Genomic DNA, 18,979 nt, shown 5'->3' with positions numbered 1-18,979 from the left:
TCACAGTGTTGATTCAATTGCAGCAGTTATCTAGATGTATCAAATCAAAAACAACAGGTCCTTATTAGCTGTATTTGTGAGGTCAGCCGATTAGGATGAGGTTTTTCGACAGCCGAGCGGTCCGTTCTGTCGTGTGGACGCAGAATGACTCTCTGAGACAGGTTTACCATATGAAACCGTTTATTAAACATGGAAGTTTTCCTTACAAATACCTTGATAAACGAAGTGGCACCACAAAGCGCGCGGATAAAGTTCGAAATAAAGTTCGAAAAATTCTGTTTTCGTTACTTGTGGATGGACGCTGTCGGTGAAATACTCCGTAATCCCCGGGGCGTTGATCACGGCTTCCGGCGGCTTCTCGTTGGACGAACTGACGAATCTGTAGATCGCTAAATGGCACCCAGAGAACGATGCTTCCACGATGTTCGAAAATGTTCTTTTTTTTCAAAGATCGGGAGCACGCACGTCCAGGAGAAGAATCACTACGTATCCAAGCACCAAGAACCTTTGTCCCTTGAGTCGCACGGTTTTATAAATTTCTTAACCATAGTCGCCTCTCCATTGGTCTCTCATTGTCACCTGGTGACAATTCGAAACCTAATGAAGGGCGCGGGAGAGGTCAACGTTGCGACTGAATATGATTCCTCTCTCTCGTCGCGTTTTCCTCGAATTTATCCGTTTCCATTGTTTAACAAATTTACGAAAAAAAAACAATTGCATTGTTTAATCGAGACACCTAATCCGTTTCCTTAGCGTCTGAAAAGGCGCTGTTTATTTTCGATCGACACTCCTCATTCGGACCCCTCAATCGACCCCTGTTCGGGTCCTCACATATTTACTCTATATCGAAATTACAGAACATATTAACCTATTCTATTTTCTCTGGTCGAATCCATTTTAGCGAGTTTACAATTTGTGTATAAACTGTCTTGAACGAAAGTTCAGTCAATATTGAAGAATAAAACTCCCTGAGTAATCCGGGCTAGCAACCTGAGAATTTGTTGTGAGTGATTTGTTCCACATATGCAAGGCTCCTCTTTCATCAGCTAGTCGTGCCATTGGGGTAACCCGACCCGACGATTAGAAAAAAATGTCTTATTTAATGTCTACAGAACGGGAAGAGTTTGAGAAAACTTGAATTATAAAACTTTATAAATTCGTTATCTAATACTTTTTACATTGTTTTTAACACTATCCTTCAGAAATTCTGTTTAACTAGGCTATATATTTATAAAAAGCATTTAATTTTGTTAGTATAAACTCGAATAACAATTATATACAGCATAAGCTTGGTACTCTGGCCGTTCGCTTATCGAAACTAGTCCACTCTCAAATATTAGCAGCACTGTCTACAAATCGTAGATGAGCTTTTTATTATTTCAAACTCTGGTTCCCATAGAAATAAGGGGAGAAAATCTCAGGTTTTTTGACCCCTGGCCATACAATCTCGCTTCGGTAGGTGGCGGAAACGTTGCTAACACGGCTCAGAACAGAAACGGCACGGCTGAACACGTTTTTATATTCGCGGGGTTTAATCCTCTCTCCCAATTGCCCTCATTGCGGGAAAGCAAAAATACCCGAGCATTTTTGGTTGAGATGTCCGAACTCGTAAGGAGCTGGTGAAAAGTCTGGCTCTGGATTTAACGATAGTGAAAATTCTATCAATATATTGGCCACAGGCGGATACGCTTCCAAAGTAACATATGACAATACTAAAAAAATACATTGTAAAGACGGGTCGTTTTACCTAGACTGACAGTGACGCTCATCGCAGAAAAAGCATACTAAGGCTAAAATCTCCATATGAACCCGAAGATGAGACAGAAGAATGAATTCTAGTTCCCACTAAATTTGAACAAATTTCCACTAGCCATGAAATGATATAGCGCCCGGACATGAGCCCATATATTTAGGATTGTTAGGCTCTTTGTCTTAGGCTGCTTGAAAATTAGTATTTTTAAACCAATATTATATAAATCAATGGATAAGCAAGCCAACGGCATAGTGCATTTCAACTGTAACGGATTATGTCATTTGGCTTCCTTACTTAGTTGTATTAAAACCACTATATCAAACAATGAGTTCTTTGAAATAATAGATGATTTCTATGAAAAAAACGTAAAAATACCTATTTTCCTATTAAAGAATAAAAAATAAATCACGTTTTACTGGCGTTTATTTTATATTTCGTTTTCTCTGTTTTTTTTTTTTTGTAATATTTCATTAACTGGCTATGAATATAATATGAACATACAGCAAAATCCTCCTCCAAACGGTAGCCATTTCTTCGGAAACGATTCTTTTTGATATGCATACAAAAAAATCTAATCAACAAATATTTCTTATGTTTTTGTATGCAGCTGTTATGCATTTAACAATACTTGTACTGATATTAATTGAAAACAATTTAATGTGATTTTAATTTATTAATACTTTACGAATACATTATCATGAACTTTCCACTTTCTTTTTATTCAAAAATGTATTATTTATAATCAGCCTTCATTTATTTTTGCTTGCGAGTGAAGAATATTGCCCACGCAGTAAACAAAAGATACGGCAATGAAAAGAGAATATAACAAATTAAATAATTTTTTCTTCTATTTTACAAATTCCATTGCTGAAAAATAAAAATAATTAAATTATTACAGGAAATGTAAACACATATTCCATTAACTACTTACTTCATACAACTTCCGTATCCTTTATTACAACGTGTGCCCATTTTCTTAATATATAACTGATTTTCTGAGGAGAAAATTTTAAATTCTTTAGCTGTTTTACATGTACTAGTCTCCGTTTTACAGCAGATGTGACATTCTTCTTCGAGTGATAGACATTCGCAGGGTTGTGACTCGTAAAGTTCACAAATATTACTGACGCAGTAACCCTTCTGACAAGATCGTGATGTCCCGAGACAAGGTGTTCTATCGGCTTCTAAAATTCCAGGACGAAATGGTGAAGTACCATCGCAGACGATAGTTGCATTAAAATAAGTAACGTTACTATTACACGGCTTTCCTTCAGTTACTTGAGAAAATTTACAGGACTTGTTGCAGCATTCTGCTGACTGGAATGGGCAGTCAATGTTTTTTTCGTGTTTAACAGTGCATTGATTGAAAGAACTTTTAGGAAAACAACACTGTACGTGTTGCGTGCAATTCTCTGTTGTGTGATCGCAATCACACGCTTCACCTTCTTCAATAATTCCATTTCCACAAAAGGATAACTTAATTTTTTTCAAGCATTTGGCTGGCAATAAAATAAAATAAAATTCTTAAAATGAATAATATTGATATAATTACGATAAAATTATATCTTTGAACAATACCAAAAACTCATGATCTTTCTTATAATTATTAAACAGAATTCAAATTGCGTGACTGTAACTCTGAGGATCTCCAAGTAGACTTACCGATTTGCTTACCAGACTAAACAAATTGAATTTTTTCAACAATCTTCTGTCTCAGCTGTCCTCGGATCACATATAAACACATACATAGACTAAATACTACGCCAATAGAATGTCTTTCTTCTGTTTTTATTATTGCCAAAGATAAAACAATCTTAGATTTTATAATTTCACTTTTATAAATTTGGCTTAAAGTAATTTATTCTTTTAATTTGATAAAATGAAGTTATTTAATTATAGAAAATTTTCGTAAAACATTTTTTTTTTTACTTTTTTGCATGAAGTGATACTTTGTCGTCATTTTTCAAATTAGAGTTTAGTTTAGGTATCTATTTTATAGCAAAATTTCTTAATATACCTTATCCTTGAAATATGGAAAAACAAATTGATTGTATAATTACAAAAAAATATTCTAAAGTCTATTAATTGCACACTTACTTTAATTTTATAGATCATGTAAAATCATTCAATACCGCACTAACAAATGAAAATGAATATTTCAAGTTTTTCTTTTACATTAGATAAAAAGGCCGATCACATCTAGCTGTGTGAATAAAAATGCCAAAATTGGTAATTTATTGAAAAGTTAAGGCAATGCAATACAGAAAATCAGCCATAGAAGAGCTCAGTTAAAAATGGACATATTCTACTCGATATTGGTCTTTATTAATGTATTAGGTACAGTACATAAAGGAAAACTAGAAGATTTCACTTATCTATTATTAGCAAGGCGGAAACCAGTGACTACGAATGTTCAATGGTTTATGCTTAATCCATTCGGCTATTGGTGAGCTTTGTTATTTATGGTATATTACTGTACAATGTAAAGTAATATACCATAAAGAAAGCATTAAACTAAAGTTTAGATTAACGCCTGTCTTAATTTACTAAAAATATTCGAGGTAATCACAAAAATTGATTAATCTTAAGTTTTACTCTATATACTTGGATGGTCAGAATTATATACATTAAATTACCTTTTAGTTTAATTATTTCCTGTATTGATTTTAAACAACAACTTGAAAATCTCCAATTATTTTCGCTTTTAAAAGGAACAATTTCATGCATGATATATTTCTTTGATTCTCCTGCTTTGCATTCTTTTAAATCTATTGAATCGTGTTTACAGCCAAACACATGGCACAACAGATGGACAAAATTTGCAGCAACTTTAAACCTTTCTAAATTTGTAATAAATCCTACATTACTACGTATCAAAGTATTATCATCGTCCTCGGAGCAAATTCCTCCTATTTTGCTGACTCTTCCACTAGAACAGCCAAAATCTTTCCAAAAGTCTCTACGCGTGAAACATATCAACATGCAAGACGTGTGTCTATATTAAGATATATGTTTCAAAAATTCCATTTCTTTATTCGTGTCAGTGTTTAGTAGATATCCGGGTTCATCATTAGTTTCAAATATGGTTATTTTATCTATATTGAAACCGATGCCATCCGGCTTACCGTCTTGATCAATGTCCGAGTTGAGGAATACATATTGTGCAAACATGGTGTAGAAATGAACTTCTTCAACTGTTCTATTCACGTTAAACTCCATATATTCGAAGTATGTATGATCTACTAAGATTTCTAATGAACAACTTCTTTCTTGTCTGTAAAAACACATAAAAATATTTATTAATAAGAGTTAAAGTTTTAGCTATCACTACTGAAATTATTTCTACGGGAAATTAATTATTAAGTGAATAGTTTCTACTGGAAACTAGTACTTATTTAGGTGTTACAAACGTTTGAAAAACTCTCGGAAGGCGTGAAATGGCCAGCCCGTTGGAATGATGCTAATCAGTGTTTATTGGTTTTATCCGCTCGGTCTCTTAAGAACTAACAATTTGTAACTAATAATAAATGTATATTATATTTTTACNTTAGGTGTTACAAACGTTTGAAAAACACCCGGAAGGCGTGAAATGGCCAGCCCGTTGGAATGATGCTAATCAGTGTTTATTGGTTTTATCCGCTCGGTCTCTTAAGGACTAACAATTTGTAACTAATAATAAATGTATATTATATTTTTACACCATTTACAACTAAACTAACAGACGGCCGAATGCAGAGATGAATAAGATCTCTGCAAGCGCTTAGGGAGACCCGAGATCGAATTAAGTCTAGCAGCTTACAAAGTAACTTTCATGGGCTCTCTTTCTGGGATTTATCAGTCCTTCTGTTACCACTCGGTCCCTCTTCTTGTTGGCCTGACTGAATCCACAATCGGTATGAATAAAGCAGTTGCGTAAGTAGAATTTTTGTCTTTTAAGAATAATATGGTAAAGAACATCCAACACTTAACATTAGTTCGTCCACGTTCATTACGTACAAAAAATTATTTTAAGCAAATTTAATATTTTACAAAAAACGAAACGTTCTAAAAGTATTTTACAAAAAATTCATAAAAAAAATAAAAGTCTTTAAAGACAAAAAACCTATTTCAGCAATTATTTTTTCAATTCATTTATCGTTTTCGGCTATCTGAACCATAGGGATGCCGCTTGTTTATCTGCACCTAGAAAGTACAGTACCTTCACAATTCAGTAAACAACGATATCATTGACTAAAGCAAATATCTCATTTACCAATTTATTTACTTTATTTTTATTTTTAAAATTACAGTAGAGCATCGATTATCCGACTCAATTGGGAACTGCGGTTGATCAAATAATTGATAAGTCTGATAACTGAAAAGTATGAAAAAATCCATTATTAGTGTAGTATATTATTATATCCCATGTAATTAGAATATTAGTATATTAGTATATCGCTATTAACCTACTTCGCGTTGAATTTTCATCGATGTTAAGCCTAACAAAAATTTTTTAAAATAATAATCGTCGCTATTGTATCGTTAAAAATTAAAAAAAATTAAACCTCGTTTAAATACTGGTTCCCTTTATGGTCGAACTAATGTTGCCAGCTAAAACACGTAAAAATAATATTAAAGTAGCCAAGACATAGCCAAATATTGTAGCGCCACATCACTAGCGGTCATTTGAATTTGCTAACTAGACCGTGGTCGGTTAACCGAGGTGACGGTTAATCGGGGTCGGATAATCGATGCTCTACTGTATTTATTTATTTATTTTGCTTTGTATACTTTTGAGATAAAAAGTCATTTGTTGTAACAAAAAATCAACAAAGTTAAAAATAATTATAAAAATAATTCCAACAATGGCATAAAATTTACAGCTCGTATCTAATATATAATCGAGACGGGTTGATAATAATAATAATGATAATAATAATAATAATAATAATGAGCGCAGAGCCCAAACGATTAGGAGTTGAAAATTGAAATTTCGTACATAGTTCGGGTAAGTTACGAGAACGCACACTAAGAAAGGGTTCGTCAATCGAGAAAATAAACAAATATTAAAACTTATATAAAATTTTCCAACTCAACTCACTTTAAAAGAGAAACTTTTATTGCCAGGAGCTTCCTCATTTTGCATGAAATATTTCTTGCTTTCGGGTGTATGCTTAATCTGTTCACAAAAACCTTTGCCATCTTTATACTTAGAGTTATAAATTACTTGTTTCGGGTAATAGAAAACGATATCGTTCGTTTCTTTAAACTGTTGGTGAAAATTTGCTGGTTCACTAAAGTGAGTATTGAATGAAGTTTGAAATCTTCCGACGAAATGATTTTTGTATAAATATCCAATCGCATTATCTTTACTATCTTTAAAATAGCCAATATATAACGTGGCTTCCGGTAAGTTCCTTATATAAAGTTTCTTCACCTTGTTATCTCTGAAGATTCTTTTGTTGCAGTAGAAAAAACTGATTGATCTTCGTACAAATATACGTGGAATGAAATATCTGTTTCATCTAACATTATCTCGAGAGGAATAGCATCTTTCTTACTAACGAAAATTGTAGTTAAAAACAGATTTCCATCGATTTCATACACTTGTGTTGCGCTAGACAATACTAAATGAAAGTTTATTAAAATATATCTTATAATGCATGACATGCGAAATGCATTCATTTCTGTATAAATTCGAATAAATTATTCTAAACCCTTCATGAAGAATTTCGAATGACGTATTTTAAAATTTAAAATTACTAACCTGCATAAAAAACATTTGTTTTCGTCTTGTGATTCGGGTTCGATTTCTTTTGTTTTCATCTTAAATAAGAATAGAGATTGGCTACTGCTGGTGATTCGAACAAGAAATCGCGAATGAATTCGTAATTTGAAAAAAGTATTCCTGAACTATAATTCTCAATAAGAGAATATAAAATTCTAACATTGCTATCAGGCGATACTATCTTATTCATTGAAACTTTATACTGAAAATGATCCACGCGAAACCTCCTTAAAACATATTATTATACAAATAACTTGAAATTAAGCATTCATGATAGGCAAAATTAAATGTATTCATTTGTACTGCAGTTCGTATCTACAGGTATAAAACTTTTGTGTTTTTAAAAAAAAGTTGTTTTTAATACAACAATAAATAAAAATTACAGGAAATGCTGCCTTACCGTTAAGTTTTGATGTAAAAAAAGTTTTCTTTGTACAGCTGATTATTGGAAGAGACAGATTTATAGAAAAACTGGAAACTCGTAAAACAAAATAGCACTAATTCTACACCTTGTATACTTTCCAGCAGCGTTTTAATAAAAAAACAAACGTTTTCGACCACGTTTAGAGGTCTGCCTCAGGTGTGAAAACGTATACATTAAAAAATTCAATAAACGTACTGAGTTCTAATGGCCGAAGTCGTTCTACTCACTTATTAAGTTATCCACTAAAAACTGCCAAGCCTTGTATAACGTCTCCTTCTCCTTGAAATTAATACATACAGCCTTTCAAGTGGCTCGGAAGATTTCAAACGTCTCCATGTATCTTACTTTGTTCTGGAAATTAAGGAAAGACAGGCGGACGGACGACAATAAAAATTTATAGCTTTACAATTTTTTTCGAATTGCAGCGCAATTAATGAGTTATGGTTAAGTAATTCAGGACATAAGCAAATATTTAATTTATTTTATTTTAAATAACAGATAATGTAAAATACTGCAGACATTTAGGAAACGTATAAACAAATGTAAATAAATGTATTAGAATTATATATAAAATTGTATAAATGTTATTAATATAACGCTATTTTTAAGCAAATTTAGTTGTCGGTTTATTAATAGCTGCTTCTTTTTCATTCTTTAATACATATTTTAATACGTTTGGCATGCTTGTTGCATTCTTAAACATATTTTGGTATATTTTCTTGAGTATTACGTAGTTTATTCCTGCATATAAATCGAACGTTTAATAATTATCAATATATATAATGCCAAGAATGAGGGAACAATCTCGTGGTAATTCATAACTTGTTGTTTATGTAATAGAAAATTGATACGAGTCAATTAACCAAGAATGCTGGAATTAAAGTATGACGTCACAACATACGAAATAATGCTTCAATTAGTGCATTCTTATGAACTGGCTCACAAATGTAGCAGTGTTGTCACGATATATATGAAGGTTAAATCTTAACAACAGCAGCGAAGGACGTTATTTATATAAGGTTGCAAGGGGACTTTATTTTATATTATTAGACCCATAAAATTCAGAAAAAAACAATTATAATAACAATAATTTCTGCAGATTATATCTCTGTTAATACAACTCACCATCTACTTATCTATTTCAGACATTTCGTTAACTGTTTCGAGTTTCCAAATACTTTAATGGCTGATGTTCGTAGATACAGAATATGTCTTAGTTGTCTGTTGCAGCCTTACATGTCCACTGCAATAATCTACGGATGGAATTTTTTCTATCCATGTTACTACTGTCGGCAGTTTCATTCCGAATATAACTCGCTGCAAAAGTACTTCTTAAGCTTTGTGGAATTCCTATACTGGGGACATTCTTTCTTCTTTTCTTTTATGACAATACCTTTTGTTGCAGAAAACATACCTTGCTTTGCTTGGTATTCAATAGTGGATTATAATATCTTTGTCAGGATCTGCTCTTGTATTGCAATTTTAACCATGGCATTCGTCTTTTCTGTTAATAGACGCAAAAAGCTTAATCCTGTAATTATACTAATAAAACCAGATAACTTGCCAATTAGAGAATTGAGCAGATTTTTTCACAAAACTCTTATCATATTGCTCATAACACTTTCTTTTTTCACTTGTGCATTTCCAGTTTTCAATATTAACATTATACTTCCAGCATTGGATTCGAGCAACGATCATAATTCTATGCATCTGTTCTGTAGTGTAACAATTGGAATTTTAGTAAACTTTATTATTGGAGGATTGATTCATCTCTTATTCCTTCTGATAATTTTATATTCGACTTTGAAGAAAGCATTTAGAAGAGTATCGGATGATTTAATTTTACTTGAAAAAAACAATTCGAATTTAAGTTTAAATTTAGAAGAGATAATGTTGCAACATGCCGAACTTTGGAACTTCGTCAATCAGATCAATACAAAATTTAGTTTATTATTTTTAATATTTTATTCTGTAATTCTACTGGAAACTAGTCTCATGTATTATATACTTATTTTCACTAATTTGAACTCGGTAATCAGATTAATCTTTCTCTTATTTGTCGTTTTAATTTCAATTTTATTCATTTTAGTGGGTTACGCGTGTTCAACATTTACGTCTACGGTATTTCATCATATTTCTTTCAAATATTACAATAAATTAGGCCTACTTATATTACAATTTAATTACTTTTGATATTTTTAGATGCAGACTTCATTTCAAGATATCCGAAGATTTTCTGAGTGCGATTTATCGCTCGAACAGAAACTAAAAGTGAGTAGGGTAGCATTATATATTATCTCGTACAGTACATTCAAATAAATTTACACATAATTACACATTATTCTTACAGATCTTAAATTTTATGAAGAGATTTGGAAAACAGTCATTATGTATATCAGTAAGAGGCTATTTTCATGTTACGAAAAAATTTCCAGTAAAGGTAGGTCTATTTTATTTTCTAAATTGTTTATCTGCAGATTCTTTAATACATACTATTTTAATTTTATATACTAAAAATCATTTTTATAGATGGCCAACACATTTTATTCTCTATTTTCTGGACTTCTAAAACTTAGGTCGTCGTCTACATCTTGAAAAATTTTCCATTCAGGTACACGTCTTCAAAGCTGCAAAATAAATTTTAAAATTTGATTCTATTAATTTAAAGCTTTACGAAAAATTATCTCGTGTTATACAATTTAACAACATTCAATAACAAGGAACAAAATTATATAACACTACTTAAGTTTAGAAAACATATTTCACATTTTGAAAATATTTTCCATTTACAATCATTCAAAATACACATATTTTTTATCATTTGAATGATTTTTCTGTGATAAAAATAAATAAATTCGACTTTTCAATGTTTCATAAGTTATCTACGCTCGCCAGTGTCAACAGTTGTATACTTTTCTGCTGAAACTCCTATCTTATTTTGTTTCTACTATATTACTATAGCTTATTTTACTTATTATTATTACAAATTTCGTTTTAATACACTATTAATGTTTTTGAACTTATCACATTAACTCATTTGTTAAGAGGAACTCATTACTTAATCATTACACTTACACCTATATACAGGCACCCTATTACTATTCTATAATGCATTTCGGGTTTTAGAATGGTTTCTCTTCAGTTAGCCATATTGGTAATTTAAACACTAGGTGTATAAGAGTTTATTAATTAAAATTACATCAGATGTGTAACAAGGAGAGTTGAGAATTTAAAATAAAGATTGTAAAAACACACAATGTATTTTAAAACAAAAGCCGTTCCTAAGCTTGTCATAATCACAAATTCAACAATTGTCTTTTATATCAGTATACCAAATAAACACTTTGTTAAATTTAAGTTGAATTATCTATATCTTTATATTATAAATTTATCTTACTTGTGTTGATGTATCGTTTGCTTCTACAACACTGCAGGCATTCGGAGCGCAATTTTCACAACGTCGTGTGTTTTTCTCCCACAGCATACCAGTATATAATATATATTTTGTAAAATATTAATACTCTATGCTTTCTTTAAAATTTTATAGCATAATTCACTTTGTATCACGAATTTTACAACGCTGTAATGAAGTAATGATGTATCATATATACTGTATAAACAGTATTGTAAATACAATGGTTTGTAGAATTTATTAAATAAAGTTTTCATTTTATGTCGTTCAAATGTCTATATGATCAATAAATTTAATTTACCAGAAACATATATTGCAACTTTTTAAAACTATAAAGTTAAATAATTACAATCCGCAATGTTACCATTTAAAATTAAACGTGTTAGAATTTCTTAATTGAACTTTTGGAGCATAACCTGAATAATATGTAATGATTATCGGGGTTGTTTATCTTCGTCTCCATATTTCGATGGTCCTTGTGAAAGCTTAGAACATTTTGCATTCGAGTTTGAGACATTCAACGAAAACCATACTCTAAACAGGATAAAGAATAATAGCACGTTATTCGTTTGTTTTATTCCACCATAAGATCAGCGGATTCGTACCAAACTATTGTTTTTGTATAGCAGACTAGCCTGAAGTAACTAATTATCTTTATTTTTAAATGTTATATTTTATTATTGACATCGTTAAAAAGCGTTGATTCTTGCTAAATGGCTACTTCTCAATCGCAGTGCGAGTTAATCAATGCGAGAGTCATTTCGCAAGGATTAGCTCACACTATGATATCTCCGTTTTGCATCATTCCTTTTGCAATTGCCCTCATAGAAATCATTATAGACATTAAAAAGACTTTTTTGGCGTTGCAGAATAAAAAATAAAACGTACTCTTTGGCAGGAAATAAACTTTGTGACACAGAAAAAGAACCGAGGAAACTCTCTAGACTACTTTGTAGGGAATTTTCCATTGTTCTTACTGGATAAGACATACTTTTGCTTCTACTTAATAAACTTCAAGATAATGCAAGATACCAACAGGGTCCGAACCACACTTTAAATTTTTAAAAAAAAACTTTTTTATAGACAAAAAACGAATTAAAAATTTATAAAAGTAAAGCTACGAAGGAATGGATAAACAATTTAATTTTCAAGAACGAATATTTGCAATTGGGTTCGAAATTCGGTGTCATGTTAAATGTCGAAGATCTACCTTTTTTTCTTTTTGAATTGATCGAGTTTCACATAGAAACAGAAAGGAGACCAATCAAGAAGCGAAAAGAGGTAATCAAATCAACCAACCAAATCGGATACGAACGCTTTAAGAGCCCCACCAGTGGCCAGTGGATAAAGACACTGAACACTTGTAGTCTTGCCAACGGAATGGTCACGTGGTGTTTTGCCGATTTTCTTTACGTCAGTAACGCAGATATAGGAACCAGTTCTTATAAGAGACGTTTCGAAAAGTATAAGGTAAAGATGCCTATTATGAGATAGGCGCCAAATATGAGATACCATGGTTTTGGCCAAACTATTAACGGCAACTATTTGGCTCTAGTGTTTTCCGAAGCGTCCTGGCAATAGCTCCAAACGTGTGTCAGTGCACGCTGGCCAGAGGTGCTGTTAGATCGTGGGTGTGCAGATTTTCACAAAAGCACAAAACAAATTTTTTGACATTAAATGTTTACGAGATATGTAACAACGTTATTATTACGCTAAATTCTTTTAATTTACATTCATTGTATCAATTATACGGNAAAATGAGGAGGGTCTGTGAAAGGCCTACTTATTTCGTAACTGGATGCGTCATACACGTTTACCTCAATAAAGAAGAAATCTGCCTGTAAAGTACTGGATCAGCTGCAAGATGGGGGCTTGCCTGCAAGCACAGGAAGACATTTAACATAACACGGAATTCCGTGTTATGTTAAATGTCGATGATCTACATTTTTTCCTCCTGAATTGGTCGAGTTTTACATAGAGACAGAAAGAGGCCCAATCAAGAAGCGAGAAGAGATAATCAAACCATTCACAATCGAATACAAACTGTTTAAGAGCCCGACTAGTGGCAGAGTGGATAAAGTCACTAAACTCTTCGTTGGTGCACAAGAATAGGGACATAACTAAAAATTTTCAATTTCGAGTTTATCGTAGAAATGTATAGCAAACTTCCCATATTTTTATGTGGAAGAACGAACACTAATATTTATTTCCAAAAAAAATGTGAAATTTTTAAAGATCATGACGAAACCTTGCAGAAAACAATAAACTTTTAAATGGCTGTTTTGGAAGACCTATTTTTTGAGTAGTGTTACTATTCTTGTGCATCAACGACTTGTCGTTTTACCAACGGGATGGCCACGTAAAGTTTTCTGTATTTTCTTTACGTATCTAACGCCTAAATAAGAGCCAGATCTTATAACAGACCTTTCGCAAGTATTATTAACATGAAGAAAACCCGGAGAACTCCACGTTACTTCATCGTTGGCCAGCCTCAAATCTGTGTTTAGTGCTTTTATCCACTCGGCCGCTGGTGGACTTTGAAGATTGTTAATGGATTTTTAATATTGCGCGATTATATCACATTACAAAACATAAAAATAAAATTAAAGTAATCAGGTGTAACAAAACTAACTTTTGAGAGCATGTATTTTTGATTAAACAACTTAAAATTGTCACTACAATTTGCAGCTTGGTATTGTGACGATATCACAATAAATAAGTGCTGATTACTTTGTATTTTCAATTTTTTCAGTTGTTTTATAGAATAATTTTTAAAAATTATTCCGTGCAATTATATCGATAGACATTTTTGCTTCCATTAAGCATTAATATTTCCGGAATATAATGGCAGAATCATCATCTTTATCAGTCAGTTAATCAAAATGCAGTAATTAAAGTTCCATGTAAAAAACATTAATTGGAGTGTAGTGGTATCAGGCATTAGTGCGTTGTTAGATAATTGAGTTTGATGGATTACCTAACAGCTCCTGAAAATAACCATAATAAATACTATTAAATAGGTGAGGTTGTTTATTATAATCGCTTAAGATATTGGTAATAAGGCAAGTTACTAATTTATGACGTCATGGTACTAATTCATGGGCTGCAATTTTAAAAGTTTGTAGATTTATAAATTTTTACTGCGGTCCATCTCGAGACTATTCTTAATCTCGAGAAAGAAATTTCATATATGTAAGGTTGGACCGGCGTTAGAAATATTATGGACAGGAGGTCTCTATTAATTATACTGTATATAAACTCCCGATTTCCATCGAAATTCATATTATTTCAATTGAAACATTTTTTTCTGACAGAAGTTAGATGATCGGTACGACTCTATTATTAAAAAAAAGTATGATGCAGGAGCAAGATACTACTAATTTAAGGTGGAGAACATATATTTTAAATTAAATAAATTAAAAATATGATTAAAACTCACAGCACGTTATTGTAACGATGTCACAATAAATAATTACTCGTTTTTTTATTGTTAGAATCGGGCCTATGCTTTTTGCATAATTGTTAAAATTTAAAAGTTTGAAAAACAGAAACCATTTTTATTTGTAATCGTGATTCTTTCGAAAGAAAGTTACCTGGAGAGTTTCTTTTGATTTAGAAGGAACTTCCCGTGGAAAGATGTTGACTTTGATTCAACACTGCAACTCAACAGGGAAATTTCTTGTTGTTTTTCTCCTCAGGTGACTCGAATTGTCCTAGATCATAGGACGGACGACATCCTATAAATAAGGCCAAACACAAATGCCCAAGGCTGGGATTAAAAACCAAACTCTTAAGAAGATTGTGTCTGAACCGAAAGAGTTTTCTGCCAAATGCAAGAATCGCGGCCAGTCCTACCAACGATTAAAAAATAATAATAATAAGGGACTAAAATGAAGTTTTATATTTAATTCAAATATATAAACACTTATTCTAGATTAGTTTAATGGATTAAAATCGCAATATTTTTATTTGCCATTTTGTTATTAATGTACATTTTTACTTACAGGCGATAGTTATAGTAGTGCTTTAATAAATAGATAGATATATATTCTTAATGTATCGTATTTGTCGTTTCTTATGTAAAACTCCATTCTCGGCCTAAAAACCATATATTATAATTTTTGTATTTAATTAATAAACCTTCCTAAAATTCGTGTCAGGTTAAATTTATATCTTCTGCCACTCTGAAGATAATTTAATTCAGAATTCCTTTATTTAACTTTAAAGACTTTTTAAATATATCATATGTTAATTATTAACAACATTTCACATAATAAATATTTATTGAAAAGTTTTCTAGTCCATATTTTTCTTATTTTTTGTCTACTAATAGTAACTGTTAATGTAATTAATTTTTTTACATTTTTATTTGTATTACGTAAATGTGTGACGATTAGAAGTTTTTTTTTTATTGTAATAACAAAAATGAATATTTTAATCCAATCATCCATCAATAGGAACATGCCAATTACATGATTGACAAGTGAGATCATTTCGTTTGCTTTTCATATTTTTGATTTAAAAGATGTTAAATATGACGATGATGATGGTAAAATTAGAAAATTAAACTGAAATAAGTTATATTCTTATTGATTTAATTTTATTATTTTATTGGTATAATTTCTCTCTTTAACGTTAATTCTTCTTGTTCAAAATCTAAGCCGTAGCCATTGTGTGAGAGTAGCCTGGGAAATTTACAGGGTAGGATTATTTCGCCTGTATCACTTACTAGGCACAGATTAACCGAAATCTGTCTCCGAAGTTTCGAATCGAGAGATCCGATCTTAAAAAGTTTCATAGGAGAGTGTGACCGAAGGGTCGGCACCTCTTTGGTGCCCTGTCAGGATGAAACCACCGCGTCTCGGCGGACACGGAAGCCGCGTTATTTAGGTCACGCGAGCGGTCGCGTAACGGAGCGATCAGAGTCGAGATAGAAGGAGAGACAACGCACCGGAAGTGATTTACTCAGACGCTTTTTTAACGTAACAACTGTTTAATGGTTAACGATAGGATATACATTAGTGCTGCTGTTAAATACATTAGGGCTGCTATTAGATACATTGCTCGCTTTAGTATATAATAATATTAAGATATTACGTTTCTTCCCGTTTTGAGAGAGAGAGTTTAGAGAAGTTCGCGTGTCGATAGTTACCTTTTTTGAAAGCTTGATCTCGATCCCCGTCGGTAAGACAGAAAGTTCGGGAAGTCCAATAATCCAATAGTTCTTTTTCTTTGATATTAGGTGATTCTTGATATTAGGCGATTCTTGATATTAGACGATTCTTGATATTAGGCGATTCTTGATATTAGACGATTCTTTGGATATTTGTCACAAACGAAGAGGTATGTATCCCAAGGAATACAGATTTTTCGTAGACGTAATCCCAAGGAAGAACTGGCGACGACTGACTCACTTTGTTGTTCTTCCCTAATGTTGAATTGTTAAAATCGCTATACTAGGTCGAAAGGTGATGAGAAAGCGTCGTTATTACGCCTGAGAACTTAGCAGATGTTTAGCTCCCAGGTGTAAAAGTTGACAGTTATTGAACAAAAGTATAGCTGTACTGTGATCTTATGATACCGTGAAATGAAAGTAGGACTACGATGTGATATTATGATGAGATGATATAAACACATCCGAATTCGGATCCTCACAAGAGCGATAACCGCTAGTTGATCCGAACTGCGAAGTTCAGATGCTCGTCAGGACTGACACCAGTTTGTTAATTAAATTCCGCGGACAAACACTCATATGAGATCTGATTCGACACAAAATTAAGGGACATATTAATTAAAAACGAAATAATAAATTTAATTAAACAAGAAAATAAACTCATACAAAATCTTAATGAACGAGAGACAGAACTACGACAAATCGAGCGATAGCTAAGCTTATATTATACCCTATTCGCGATCGAGAGAGAGAGCTCACAAAATCGTTATAAAACATAAAACCTGGTTTAGTTGTCGTTCGTCTTCTTCTCTGTGGGCAAGGAACACTTTGGAGATAAAGTTAATTTACTTCTTTCCATGGGAGATCAATATGTGCACAAAATCAAAGTATATTTTCTAAGTTACAGACTCGGGACTTAGTCTATGTGACTCGTCTAAGGGCGTTGGTCATCAGGAGGAAGAATGTGTGAAGTTTGGACGCTTCCAGATCTGTCGCTGAACTCCTCGAATTCGGACAAATTTCCCTTATATCTTAAAATTTACGACCAATCATCTGCTAGAAACTCGTTCATGTGAACGGATGAAAGGGGAATAAAAGAGGTGTAGATAGTTCCCATCTGAGCAAGATTTTTAGCGGATAAGGGAAAAACAGAGGATGTACGGACTTTCCTCAAAGGAAGTAACATCTGCTATCTATCTTTCCCACGTTTAAAACACTAGTTTTCTCACAAAATGAAGTAATATTTGGTGACAATATTTTAACATTATTAATAAAATTATTGATTTAGACCCAGGAGCCTTTCGGGTCTCACAATTGCGAGCACTTCTTCTCGACCGTCATGTCTCTCCGTAACAACAATGCAGTTAGGGAGTGTTCCCGCTTTCACGGAAACGGCAAGAATTTATGAATAAACGCTTTTTACCGGTAATCTTTTTCAACAGTAATAATGCCCTCACAAACAAGAAGAGGAAAAAATAATCGTAATGTGGATTAAAACAGAAAAATTCGTTGTAAATTACAATACATTTTTTCATTTTCATTTATGAGAACGTGTAAAATCACAAGTTGTGAAAGCAGATATTCACAAGTAGATTTTGTTTTCTTTTTTCCAAGTTTTGTTAGGAAAAATTGAATCCAGTAAACCGAGTATCCCAACGACTCTTAAAATTTCAGGATAAACAAATATATTCTGCTTTACAAGACATTGCAAATAATTTAAATAAAAGATTAAGACACCAGATTATAGACCAACGCATTGATTTGCGAAACGTTATAAAATCTAAATACACCCAAATCTTTCAGTTCTGAGTACTTTAGTAGTTTATTAGTTTTTCAAAGATAAAAAAGGGTTAAAATGTTTAATTATGTAAACGTAAAAGTATTAAAAGATAATTATTAAATAAAACGAGCTCGATATAAAAAAATATTTCTAACCTCTTTTTTTATCGTATAGAAACAATAACGATTTCTTGGTCGTTTATAAAGGGACAAGCGGTTCATTGGACCAACCCTGACAGAAAAACTATTCGTATTAGAAAGAATATCAAAACATAGAAAGAAATGTCAGATTTACTAAAAACTCTACAGTAAGTTATCTATAAACTCACACTTTTTTGAGAAAATAAAAAAAAAATTGTGAGAAACTAGTAAAAACTCACTAATGTGATATTAACTATGAAAGATCAAGAGTTGGAAAATCCATTATTACGAATGACTACTTTTTAAACGTAAACGATTATTGGATATCTTATTCTAATACATACTTCTCGATTGTAAAACACGTAGTAAATCACCTGGACGTTATAGAAAAAACCAATTCCAATAAAAATTTCCATCCGATTTATTATTCTAATAAATGTTATTTGAAACATTCCAATTATGGAATATTTTATTTTATTTCTTTTGAATTGCATTTGACATTTTTATATTTATTGAGCCATAAATACATA

This window comes from Centruroides sculpturatus, unplaced genomic scaffold (assembly GCF_000671375.1).
Source record: "Centruroides sculpturatus isolate CEXI.00-Female unplaced genomic scaffold, Cexi_2.0 scaffold723, whole genome shotgun sequence".
Taxonomy (NCBI): domain Eukaryota; kingdom Metazoa; phylum Arthropoda; class Arachnida; order Scorpiones; family Buthidae; genus Centruroides; species Centruroides sculpturatus.
Note: the sequence above shows the minus strand (reverse complement) of the source record.